General features: G+C 42.6%; 1 pseudogene; it reads left to right on the plus strand.

Annotated features, from left to right (window-relative positions):
- LOC109371907 (zinc finger protein 585A-like) overlaps positions 1–12582 on the plus strand; it is a 37615-nt pseudogene that overhangs the window by 16149 nt on the left and 8884 nt on the right.

Consider the following 12582-nt stretch of genomic DNA (forward strand, 5'->3'; position numbering starts at 1 on the left):
CATACGGTAGCCCATGGCAACCCACTGCCACAGGGGCTGCAGCCTACGCCATCGCCGGCGACTCACAGCAGCCCAGCTCCAAGTTGAGCTTTTGTTCAGCATCTTAGCTGTGGAGGGCAGTGTCACTGGCCCTCATATGTGGGATCTGAACCGGGGCCCTCTGGCGTCCCAAGCCAGTTCTTAACCAGCGCGCCACTCGGCCGGCCCCTGCATTTTTTATGTCTATCATTGACAGCTGACAAGCATCATGTCTTCCGTCCTCTCTGCTCCATATCTGGGCAAGAGAACCATAATGTCTGCCCCTTCCTTGCTTGACACCAATGAGGCCATTGAAATGATGCAGTGTGGTCAACACAGCACCTATTGTAGTGCATCATGGACCTACTGACCCAAGTAATGTAATGAAATTACACGTTTGACACTTACCCTTAATTAGCTTGACAAGTGGAACTCAGTGAACCCACCCCTCAGTTATGGCCATTGCACACAGTCTTTGCAGGCAAAATCTTAACCACATCCACCTTTCTTCAGAACCACAGATAGGATTATTACCTTGATGACATACTCTTCTGAGGAGATGCATTCGACACAATCATTCAGAACATACAGATACTCATAAAAGAGCTCCTAAAAAGGAATGGGCCATTGTCCCACCCTTAGTACAAAGCCCCAGCACCTCAGTTCAATTTCTGCGAATTATTTGGTCAGTTGAGGGACTGCTGTATTCCGGACATTTATGAAACAGCTCTTGGCACTCTCCACACCCTCAACGTTACCAATTCCTGCAAGGTTTTTTTGTTTTGTTTGGTTTTGGTTTTGGTGACAGCATATTCTTTTTAACAAATTTTATTATATTACAAATTGAAATTGTACACTTTGAATGGGGTTTCCTAGAACCAAACGGTCTAGAATCTGACTAAATTGTAATGTATTGGGTTGTCGGAAAAGTGAAGATGAATTTTGTCTGTTTTTCAAAGGTCATTTATTTATGTAAAGAAGAAGATCAATCAGTGATATATTGCCCATTTTGTTCGATAACCTTTTGCCATCTTTCAGTGAGCTTCATAAGTCCTCACTCATAGAAGGACCTGTCTTTATTGGCGAAAAACTGAACAAGGTGCTGATTTACAGCCTCATCTGATTTGAACATTATACCACACAAGGAGTTTTGAAGAAAGCGAAACAAGTGGAATTCTGATGGTTGCAAGGTCAGGTGAGTGTGGTGGGTGTGGCAACACATCCCATCCAAGCTCCAGTAATTTTTGACGGATGATCAAACTTGTTTGTGGTCTTGGATGTCGCGATGGAAAAAAACTCCTTTACAATTAACAAGCTCTGGATGTTTCTGGATGATAAATTTGTTCAAACTGTCCAATTGCCGACAGTACACATTCGAGTTGATTGATTGATTCCTTGGTAGGAGCTCGAAAAACATGACACTTTAAAATCCCACCACACTGAGAGCATAACCTTCCTTTGGTGAATGTCTGCTTTCAATGTCGTTTGAGGTGAATCATCATGTTGGAACCAAGACCGTTTGCGCACCACATTGTTGTCAGCAATCCACTTCTCATCACCAGTTATCAGTCGCTTCAAAAAAGATTGTTTTTCTCACGTTTAATGAGCATATTACAGATGTCTATATGCGCCATCAAATGAACTTCTTTGAGTTCATGCGGAACCTAAATATGGAGCTTGCTTACATATCCCAGCTTCAGGTGGTCGTGAACGCGTGAATGATGGCTGTTCAATGTTTCTGCAATCTCTCGTGTCATGTAACATGGGTTTGACTCGATCGATGCCTTTATTATGTCGTCCTCAACCTCGGTGGGCCTCCCTGACCAAGGAGCGTTGTTGAGATCAAAATCACCAGCACGGATTTTCGTGAACCATCGTTGGCACTGACGTTCTTGTAGAGTATTGTCACCATAAACTTTATGCAACTTTTCACAAGCTTGACGTTTGTTCTTCCCTTTATAAAAGTAAAACAGTAAAATATGGCAAAAGTGCACAGCTTGGTCTTCCGTCTTCAACTTGTAAAATCTCCCAAACTCAACCAAAGCGCTCAATAATTTTTTAGAATGAACCTAGAACTGTCATCTGTCAAATGAGATACAATAACATGGATATGAAAGGCTCTAATATTTCCAAAAATGAAGTAGTGCGATTTGTCATAAACATGCATAATGGCTTTTCCGGCAACCCAATATTATAAATTTGGAAGAAACCTATGTGATGAATCATTTCTTGTTGTCTCCACAGGTATTTACACAGAGAAGAGTCACTGTGAATTTCTTGAAGATAAATGTGATAAAATTGGGTACAGCTTCAAGAGGGTTGCTCAACTTCAGAGATCTGATATAAGAGAGAAAAGTTGTGATCAAAAAGCACATTTCAGAGAATATCAGCGAAATCACACAGGAGTGCAGCCCCTTCAGTGTGGGAAAAACTTGAACTACAATTCAGCCATTTATGTACAACAGAGAACTAACCCAACAGAGCTTTTTGGTGATAATAAAAATCGTGAGGAAACTTTTAGTTGTCAGTTATCCTCTGGTATACAGCAGAGAAATCAGGCAACGGAAAAACACTATGAGTGTAATGAATGTCAACAATTCTCTAGGAGGTTATCCCTCATTTTATATCAAAGAAGTCAAACAGGGAAGAAAATCTATGTATGTAATGAATGTGGGACATTTTTCTTTTCGAAATTGTCCCTTGTTGTACATCAGGGAACTCACACAGGGGAGAAACCTCATCAATGTAATGAATGTGGAAAAGCTTTTCAGCAGAAGCCAAACCTTACAACTCATCAGAGAATTCACACAGGGGAGAAACCCTATCAATGTAATGAATGCAGTAAAAGTTACAACCACAAATCAAGCCTTAAAAAACATCAGAGAACTCACATAGGGGAAAAACCCTATCAATGTCGTGAATGTGGAAAAACTTTCAGGGAGAAGGCACAACTTACGTATCATCAGAGAATTCACACAGGGGAAAAACCCTATCAATGTGAATGTGGAAAAGCTTTCACGATCATATCACTCCTCAGACAACATCAGAGAACTCACACAGGGGAGAAACCATATCAATGTCGTGAATGTGGAAAAGCTTTCACCACCATGGGACACCTCACACGACATCAGAGAACTCACACAGGAGAGAAACCTTATCAATGTAATGAATGTGGAAAAATATTCTGCCAGAAGTCACATGTTAGAAGACATCAGAGCACTCACCACAGGAGAGAAACCCTATGAATCTGGAAGAGTTTATTTTCATGTCATACCCCAAAGGACATCAGAGATTTCGTGCAGGGGAAAAACTGAATGTATGAAACGTGGGAAATTTTTTCTTTGGAAATCAGCCTTCATAGTACATCAGAGACTGCATACAGGGAAGAAATACTACAACTGTAACAATGCAGAAAAACATTTGTGTCCAACTTTCAAAATTGAACTGATGAGACAGTTCACACAGGGTAGTGTAGTGGTTTATACACTTTCAGCAATGACTCTCACCTATGAAAATATCAGAAAACTCACAAAGGTAAAAAATCCTATGGAAGTGGTAATGTGAGAAAATTGTCAGAGACTTGTCAGTTGTAGAAAGCCAGAGGAAGGAAAAATAACTTTTCTTGTACTCTGTTAGGTTCCGTGGCTGGAGCCCTGTAAATTGAAACACTTTAACAGAAGAAGATGGGTTTTTTCATATGCATATGCAGAGCCTCACATAAATGAAATAAAAACTTCAAAGAGGTGACCAGACCTGGAGGCTTATATACCATTTAAACAAAAGAAAAATACATATGCAACGAAGTGACAAGACAAAGAAAAAATGCTATAGAGCTTCTACAGTTTGTAAGTTGTGGGAAGATCAATTATTCGGGGAAACCAATGGGAGAAGAGTGTATCTGCATAAACAAAACTTAATGAAATCTTAGTTGGTGCCATCCCTAATGATACGGGTTGTCTCCTCTTCCTTATACCAGAGAGGGGGTGGGGAACACCTTTGTGAATGGGGACTTCTGCCCTGACTTGTCAGATGGAGGAGAATGAAAAGGGTTTTTTTGTCTACTGTTTTTCAGTTGCTTTTGCTCATAATAATCCTTTTGCCAAAGGGGCATAGTTTGGCGTGGCATATTTTGATCTTTTTGATCACACCAGGGAGAAAGCTGTAAATGTAGAAATAGGGAAGATGTCCATCGGAAGTCAAACCTCAGAGAACATCAGAAAATTCACAATTTGACATGATTGTAATGAATATGGGAAAACTTCCATTAAAACAACAAATATTGCATTACCTAAGAGAGCTCACACACATGAAATGCCCTGTAAATGTTATGGAATTTTGAGGACATCAGAGAACTCAGGGGAGAAATCCTAAAGATGATGAATGTAGAGAAGTTCCAAGTCAGGATCAAGAAAAGATTGCAGAACTCAGAGAAGGGGCCAAAATTTATGAAGCTGATGAACATGGAAGTTCCTCAGGAAGCTCCTCATAAACATAAGAGAACTGTCTTTTCCGTTCAGGCTATTAACATGTTAAGTGCCATGTGACTGACACTATACTTTCCATTCTGACCGTGTCAGTCACTGATGACTGACGATACACAATTTTAAAAATTATACTCTGCAGGAGTCCAGCTCCCACGAGTCCAGGGGTTCCCTCAGGTGTGGATGGCGTCGGCGAAGAAAGACTAGCGGAGAAAGACTAGTTTTCAAGAGGAAGTGTCTCTTCATTTTTCAGCATGTCCCTTTTTATACTGGACAGTTGACCATTACATCATTGAGCTGTTTTTTCCAGAGTTAAACTTTTACCCATTAGGAAGTTGTTTTTTTACATAGTTTCGATGTTCTTTCCCAGGGTCTATTTTCCTTAGAAGTTGTTTTTCTCAGGTTTACTTCCTCGAAATGTTTCTGTTACAGGGTACAGCCTGATCTGTTCTATACTAATGACTAACTTATCTTAACTATGTTTCAATCTCTACCTATAATGACTATGTGTCTAGAGCTGAGTTTCTGGCCTTAGCAACCAAAGGATGTTTACTATGACTACCTAGCAATTATCTCAAACACTACTGGCTAAACAGGATCTTAAGAATTACAAGGTGCATATTTTGTCTATTACTAAGAAACTAACAGTGTGACTAAGATTGCTTTCAGTGTATAAAATAGAATTATTGTAATATATCTAAAACTTATTCGGTTAAGGTAAACAAAATAATCAGTATCAGAAGGGGTGTCAGATCTTCGTCCTACTGGGGGGCATCCAAAGGGAAATTTAAATTTTCCAGGATATAAAGCAGTATCTGTTTCTCAGTCAGAGCTTCAGAATTTGTCACAATAGCAGTGTGCTTGGCCATGTCAGACACTGAGGCGCAGCCGGCTCCCAACAATATTCTTATATTAGGAAAACTAATTTCACTTGAATTGCTTTCACACATTTCTTCTACTGACATTGTCACTGTTATGGGTAAAGAAAAATTTTTTAAAATACACTGGAGCACAAACCAGACAACTGACTGAAGAGAAAGGATATCAGTGAAATAGGACATCGCGGACTAACCGGAAAGGAAGATAAAACAGGCTTGGCGCTTAACATGTTAATATAAAAATACCATAGAGTGGTTGTCTTAAATAACAAACATTGGTTTCCCACAGTTCTGGAAAGTGGCAGTCCCAAATCAAGGTGTTGGTAGATTTGGTGTCTGGTGAAGATCCACTTCGTGCTTCGTAGATGGCCATCTTCTTGTGGTGTTCTCCCATGGTGGAAGGGGCAATGGATCTGTTCGGGGCTCTTTAATAAGAGCTCTGCTCTAATATTTAGAACATTACGCACCCTTAAATAAAGATTTGAAAACTCTGGTTGGAATAGTATTTCATTTCATCTCAGTCAGGTATCCACAAGGTAGAACCGACGTCACCAACTGGCTGAACCCCAGAGGCAGAGGTGTAGTGATATGGGACCCAGGCCTTTCCCAATTTCCCTCTTTGCTCGCACATGTCCACAGGACACTCTCCAATACCACTTCCTCCACTAGAGAGTGTTATCTGAGCTCTAAACATGAATGGTCCTCTCTCCTCCCTGCCTTATGGATCTGTACAGGACATAATGAGACTCTAAGCCTTATAATCTTTATTATGGGCTTGATGCCTTGGAGGGCTTCTTTATAGGGTATTGATTAATTTTTGGGAGAGATTTTGAGGAATCTCTGACTTTTCGACTGGGGTTAGTCTGTGGATCCTGTTGAGAGGAGATGGAGATTTTGCACAGAAGTGGGTGCCTGGGAGGCAGCTAGAGAGACCCCTAGTTGGTCACAGTCTCTTCAACAGGAAGCCGCATGGAAAACTGCATTGTGGCAGGACTGCATTGGAAAGAGCATTTTAACGTAGCGACGCTTGTTTCTGTCCCAACACTGTAGGTTGATGAGAAATGGGAAACTGGGATGTGGGCACCATTGCTTCTCAGGACAAAACACAAGCAAAGCAGAAGTAGTTCTTGTCCATAAAGCACGAGGACAGGGAAGAACTAACCCTTGTACCCTGACTGGAGGTGTTGGGGAGTCCATGTGGATTTCATTTGCGAGTCTGGGAAAGGCCCTAGGAGACTGAGCAATTTTCATCAGTGAAAATGAGTTAAGTAAGTTAAAGAGTTAAAAAGGATGTGAAACTCCACCCTGTTCCTTGGCTCAGGCATTCAGAAGCTTGCTGCTTTGACGCACATACACAAACATACACAGATGCTCAGGCATTCGGAAGCTTGCTGCTTTGACGCGTGCGCACACACACATTTCTATATATTATGTAAAGGGAAGAGAGGAGCCCTGAGAAAATTGCCGAGTTGATTACAACATTTCTCCTCTCTCCTCTTGTGCCTCTCCCCATAAAAGCACACATGCAGGGCCTTAGAGTTTTTATTGATGAATTATTGGGATAATGTATGAATTGTTTACAAAACCCAGTTATAAACTGTTGACCTAAAACGAAAGGAGCAAAGTGAGAGGCAACAAGCATTTATTGGAGATCGAAACAAATAGCTATTAGTGAGTACAGATTTCGGCAGAAACAATATGATGCAGCAAAGCAAGGGGTATTGTTGAGAAAGGGAAGGGGAGCAATTCCATGAATAGAAGGAATTTCTGTATGTGCTGACAAGCCAACATCGTGATGCTAATTCTAAAGCAAATTTTAAAATTTCAGTTCATACTGATGCTAATTCTAAAGAATATTTTTAAATTTCAGCCAGTAATAATATCTGCTGTCTTGTTAGGCGGCAATGCTGTTTTAGCCCCAGTGCAAGGTTTTTTTGCCCATTCCAAGGTTTTTTAACATTCGAAAGATTTGGGGACTAAGATGGGCAAAGTGCTTCCTCTGGGATGGCAGCTCCAACTCCATTTTAAAGTGTCTCCGTTTATGTTATTTTTTATATTTCTCCCATTGGATTGAGGTCTTTCCTTGAAAGCCTCACTGATCAATCATCAGAAAGTAACACTGATCACTTATTAAAAGTGTCTTTGGTCTCTCGTCGCAAGGAGGACTTCTTTCCAGTATATTCTATCCCACATACAAGGGAACGTGGTTTTACTTTTTCCTAGGCGCCTTAGGCCACACTTGAGCAATTGAGCCAGAACACAGGAAGTCTTTACCATTATGTTTCTTTAAGGGCGGATGTCTCCTCTAGTGCCTTGTGGTTTTTCCTCTGAAGACTCAGAGGCCTTAGTGATCATCTGAAAGTGTTGAGCGACCATTGTCAGAGTGGTGACTTTATAACATTGAGCTATGGAAAACAAAGTTTTAGGACAGCAAAACTTCATATAATACGAAGCAAAATGGTAAGTGCAATTTGAAGAATAGACCTGAACCAGGAGTCAATACCTTAGGGCAGTCAGCTGAAGATATTAAAGAACTGTGAGGTGTCATCGGGCACTGTATTTAGTCACTTGGGTTTTGCCCATATTTTATCTATTCCCGTCTCTTTCACCAGAGGTGTATTATTCAAGTACAAGAGGAGGTGTTAACACTTAGAGCAACCCCTACCTTGTTGAGCTAGATGGTTAAGAGCAATTTGGCTGTCTATTATAAGTCCATGCATGGGAATTTATAGATTTTTTTCCTTGTTGTCTACTACTTCAGTAGTAACTCCTGCAATTCCCTTCAGGTATGTGATAAGTACCTAATCATGTATTTAGTGTAATACCTTACCAAGGAAAAGGTATTTTTTCACATCTCATACAATTGCTAGGCATTGATATGTGTGCCACGAGTTCCATGTTTTGTCCTGCGAAGTCAGTTAAAGATGATTCTCCAGGTTGAGTTCTACCAGGGGTGCCAAAAAATGTATACAAGTGGACACTTCGGTCAGCATTGCTCAAGCTGTATTTCCCTGTAATCAAGAGTGTGTACATTCATGGTAACCACTTTGAGCACCTCTTGTAATTGCAGAAGTCAAACGTGACTTGCCATCTTTTGTTATCAGAACATATTATAATTTTAATAGAGATATTTCCTTTCTTAAAATGTGCATACATTTTTTTGGTACCCTCTATTTACAGGCAGAAATTAAGGGGGAAGAGGAAACATTATCGTGAGTATTTGGTCTCATATTATTTGTGGGATAGGAAGGAATAAAGTGAGTGATGAGTGAAAGAAAGGGCTAATGAGAATGAGTGTAGGAGCCAACAGGAATATGCCTAAAGATTAACTGTTGAGTCAGAAAAAGTTAGTAATAATGAGTCTGGGAGCTAGAGGAATAGGTTTAAAGATGAACCTTTTTCAGCTTTGATTTCCCAGTTAACACTACCCTTGCAGACTGACAACCACCTGGAGATTTTTTGGAGGAAACCAACTATGACAATAGTTCTCAGAAGGGGCCATTCGCAACTGTAAACAACAGCAAAGAACTAGTGCCTGCATCAGCATAAAAAAACAAAAGTCCTACATTTCGTCACTTTGGGGCAGCCTTCTCCTTTAGACACTGCCATGGGCATTCTCTCCCCAACCTTTAATAAAACTTTCTTTTGTTTCCTACTTTTCTGAGTCTTGTGACTCCTTTCACGTTCTGCAAACGTCCAGAGGTTAATTTTAGCACTAATACATTTTGGTGACGAACCCAGGAATTGGACTCTACCTCCTCTCGCCCGCCTCCAGAGCCTGTTGTGGATTTCCTCCCTTGAGGGTTGGAAACTGAAATTCCTTGGCCGGGGCTACTCTCTAGTGGAACCATAAGTCCAACCTCTGTAAGTTGTGGAATCCCGTTGCCAGACCTTGTGTGAGGCACCTTTCTATTTCTTGGGGATAGGCGAGTCCCTTGGGCGCACTCTTAATGGGTATGGAATGGATACATAAATTCCTCCAGGTCGTCTGCCTGTTTAAAGAAGTTTTTTGAGACACAATAATCTGGTAGTGGTCCAGGACTCTAAGACTAGGTCCCAGCAGGGGTAAGACAAAAACCCGCTCATGGGACATGCTCACAAGTCAAAGGCACACAGACTCCTTTTCCACTGGCCACTCCCTGTAGTTCTTGCAGTGACTCTCTCATTCTTTTGCTTCCCTGGAGGTTCATCGCCACCTCCATGGGTCAAGAGGGCTTTGGCTGGTAAGTGATACACCTTGCAACAGCTGTGGGCTGCAGGGAATTCCACTGGCTGGGTCTCTGACCCTCAATCTTAGGTGTGGTGGGGATATCCTCACAAATTATGGTCATTTCTTTCCCTGCAGTACTTGGCAAAACTGAGTTAATTCCACAACTCCTGAGTCAGAAACTCCGGAGAAACTTGGGGGACGTCCCTCGATCTCCTAGTCTGGCTATCACAAGACCACCATCCCTAGGACCATGGGCGGCGACTCCTCTGTCCCTCTTGATTCCCATCTTGGCTGTCTTATCAAGAATTGGACCAAATTTCACCTCTCTACTTTTTAAAGAACAAAATGCTTTTCTTTTGCACCCCACCTGGCCTCAATATAAACTAGATAATCAGGAGGTCTGGCCAACTAATGGCACTTTGAACTATAATACCATCATGCAACTAGATCTTTTGTGTAGGTGCCTTCACAAATGGCTTGAGGTTCCATATGTCTAAGCCTGTATGGCCCTGAGCCAACCCAAACCTCAGAAACAATGCCGCGTATGTCGTGAAATTTCCTTTCTCTTCCTCCAGATGTTTCAGACAACCTAGGGTTCCTCCTAGACCTCAAAACCCACCTCCTACCTCTCCTAACTCTCTCTTTTTTTGTTGTTTGTTTTGTTTTTTTGTAGCTGAGCCATCTTGCCACCTTTTGGCAGCTCAGTTTGGGCCTGGAATCGAACCAGCAACCCTGTTGCTCAGAGTTCACAATCTTGAGCGAGCTCTTAACCAACTGAGCCACTCGGCCGGCCCCTAATCCACCTTTCTCAAACCTCGTTACCCTTCCACCTCTTCTCCAGCTCCCCCTCCCTATTCTACCCCAGGTCCCTGTCCTGCAGGCACCACACATACTGGAGTTCATTTTACAGCAGACTCCATGGTGCCCCTCCGGGGGGGACACAAACAGAGAGGCCGTTACAGTTAGGGTCCATGTCCCTTTCCCAGTGACAGATCTAGCTCAGAGACAAAATTAGGAACCTGTTCTGAAGACCCTTGTAAGTTCATTAAGGAACTCCAGGGCCTGACCATAGCCTGTGATCTTCCTTGGCAGGACATTCACATCATTTTAATCACCTGCTGCTCCTTAGAAGAAAACACTGTACCTGGGCTGTTGCCCAAAAATACGCAAATGAGCTAGCTGCTCAGAATTTAGGACAGCACAGGGTTGGGACCGAGGCTATTCCAAATCGTAATCCTGATTGGAATGATCAAGCTGGCCAACAGGGCAGGATTACATGAGACCATATGGTCACCTTCTTATGGAGGGCATAAAAAAGGGCATTATTAAACCAGTTAACCATGAGAAACTGAGGGAAATTACTTAAAGACTGGATGAAAACCCTCTTTCAATCCTGCTTAGCTGACGCCCCCCAAAAATACAGTAACCTGGATGCATCTAGCCATCAGGGCATCACTATTCTTTTTTTTTTTTTTTTTTTTTTTTAGCTGAGCCATCCTGCCACCTGTTGGCAGCTCAGTGGCTGCTCAGCTCGGGCTGGACTTGAACCGCTGTTGCTCAGAGCTCAAACTCTTGAGCGAGCTCTTAACCAACTGAGCCACTCGGCCGGCCCTGGGGCATCACTATTCCTGACTCACATTTTATTGGGTAATCAGCTCCCGATATCAGAAGGAAGCTTCAGAAATGAGAGCTGGGTCCCCAGACTCCACTTCCAGTCCTCTTAGATACAGCCTTTAAGGTCTTTAACAATAGGAATGAAGTGGAAAGGGAGTCTAGGGTACGGAGGGGTAAAACAAGATTTGAGAAGGGCTCAGGCAGTAGTGCTGCCCTTGCTAGCACCCTGCCCTCACAGAGTGACAGGTTTGGGCCCATGAGGAGGGAGGCCACCAAGATGGGCCCAAACACCTGCTACAACTGTCATCAGGAATGACACTGGAGTAAGCCTTGGCTTCATCTAGACAAGAGGGGGCCCCCTGACCCATATCCCCTTTCCAAAAGGCACAAGAAGGACTGTCCCCTCTTCCCTTGAGGAAGGAGGCTGTCTCAACTCCTAAAAGGCCAAAGGCGGCTCCTGCAACCAGCTGCCAATATCAGTCATCGTTGACTCTGAGCCACCTCAACTGATGGGTCCTGGGATTCATTTAGGCTCCCCTGCTCAACATCACAGAGGCTGAGATCAGGGTAATGCTTGATGTGGCAAATAAGAATGTTATCTATCTTTTTGATACAGGAGCCACATTCTCGGCTGTAATTCATCACCCCAGCCCTACACTTCCCTCCAACCTCCTCTTAACAGGTTATTGACCCTACCTTTCCCTTGTTCCTTTGGGTGTCTCGCTTTTACACATAGCTTTCTAATTAGTCACCAGTGCCCCAAAACCCTTTTAGGATGACATACGCAGAAGCTACAAGCTTCCGTACAAATGTCTCCTAACCCTACTCTAATAACTGCTCTGCAGCCTGTTTTCCCTTCTCAAGCATTTAACCCCAGCCACTCTGTGATCGCTCCCTGGATCAAAAGACAAGTCAACCCCATTGTCTGGGATCAGAAAACTCCCGGCAGAGCAACTCCTCTAACTCCAGTACAGATTAGGCCGAAAGACCCTACTTTTTTCCCTGTAACCCCCAATACCCCATTAACAGGGAGGCACTTCTCAGGATTCAGCCTACCATCAACAAGTTTCTCAGGCATGGGCTTTTAATCCCCTTCAATTTACCTTGCAATATGCTTATTTTACTGGTCAAAAGGCATCTGGACAATACAGGTTAGTTAAAGACCTAAGGATTCTCAATGAGGCAGGAATTGCAATTCATCCTTTAGTCCCTAAGCATTATACCCTACTAGAACTAATCCCTCCAGGGACTGAATGGTTCACTGTGCTGGATTTAAAGGAGGTCTTCCTTTGTATTCCATTAGATCCACAGCCTCAGTTTTTATTTGATTTCACCTGCAAGACCCCCACACTCAGGTCTGCCACCAATATCCCTGGACTGT

Source organism: Hipposideros armiger, unplaced genomic scaffold (assembly GCF_001890085.2).
Source record: "Hipposideros armiger isolate ML-2016 unplaced genomic scaffold, ASM189008v1 scaffold_599, whole genome shotgun sequence".
NCBI lineage: Eukaryota > Metazoa > Chordata > Mammalia > Chiroptera > Hipposideridae > Hipposideros > Hipposideros armiger.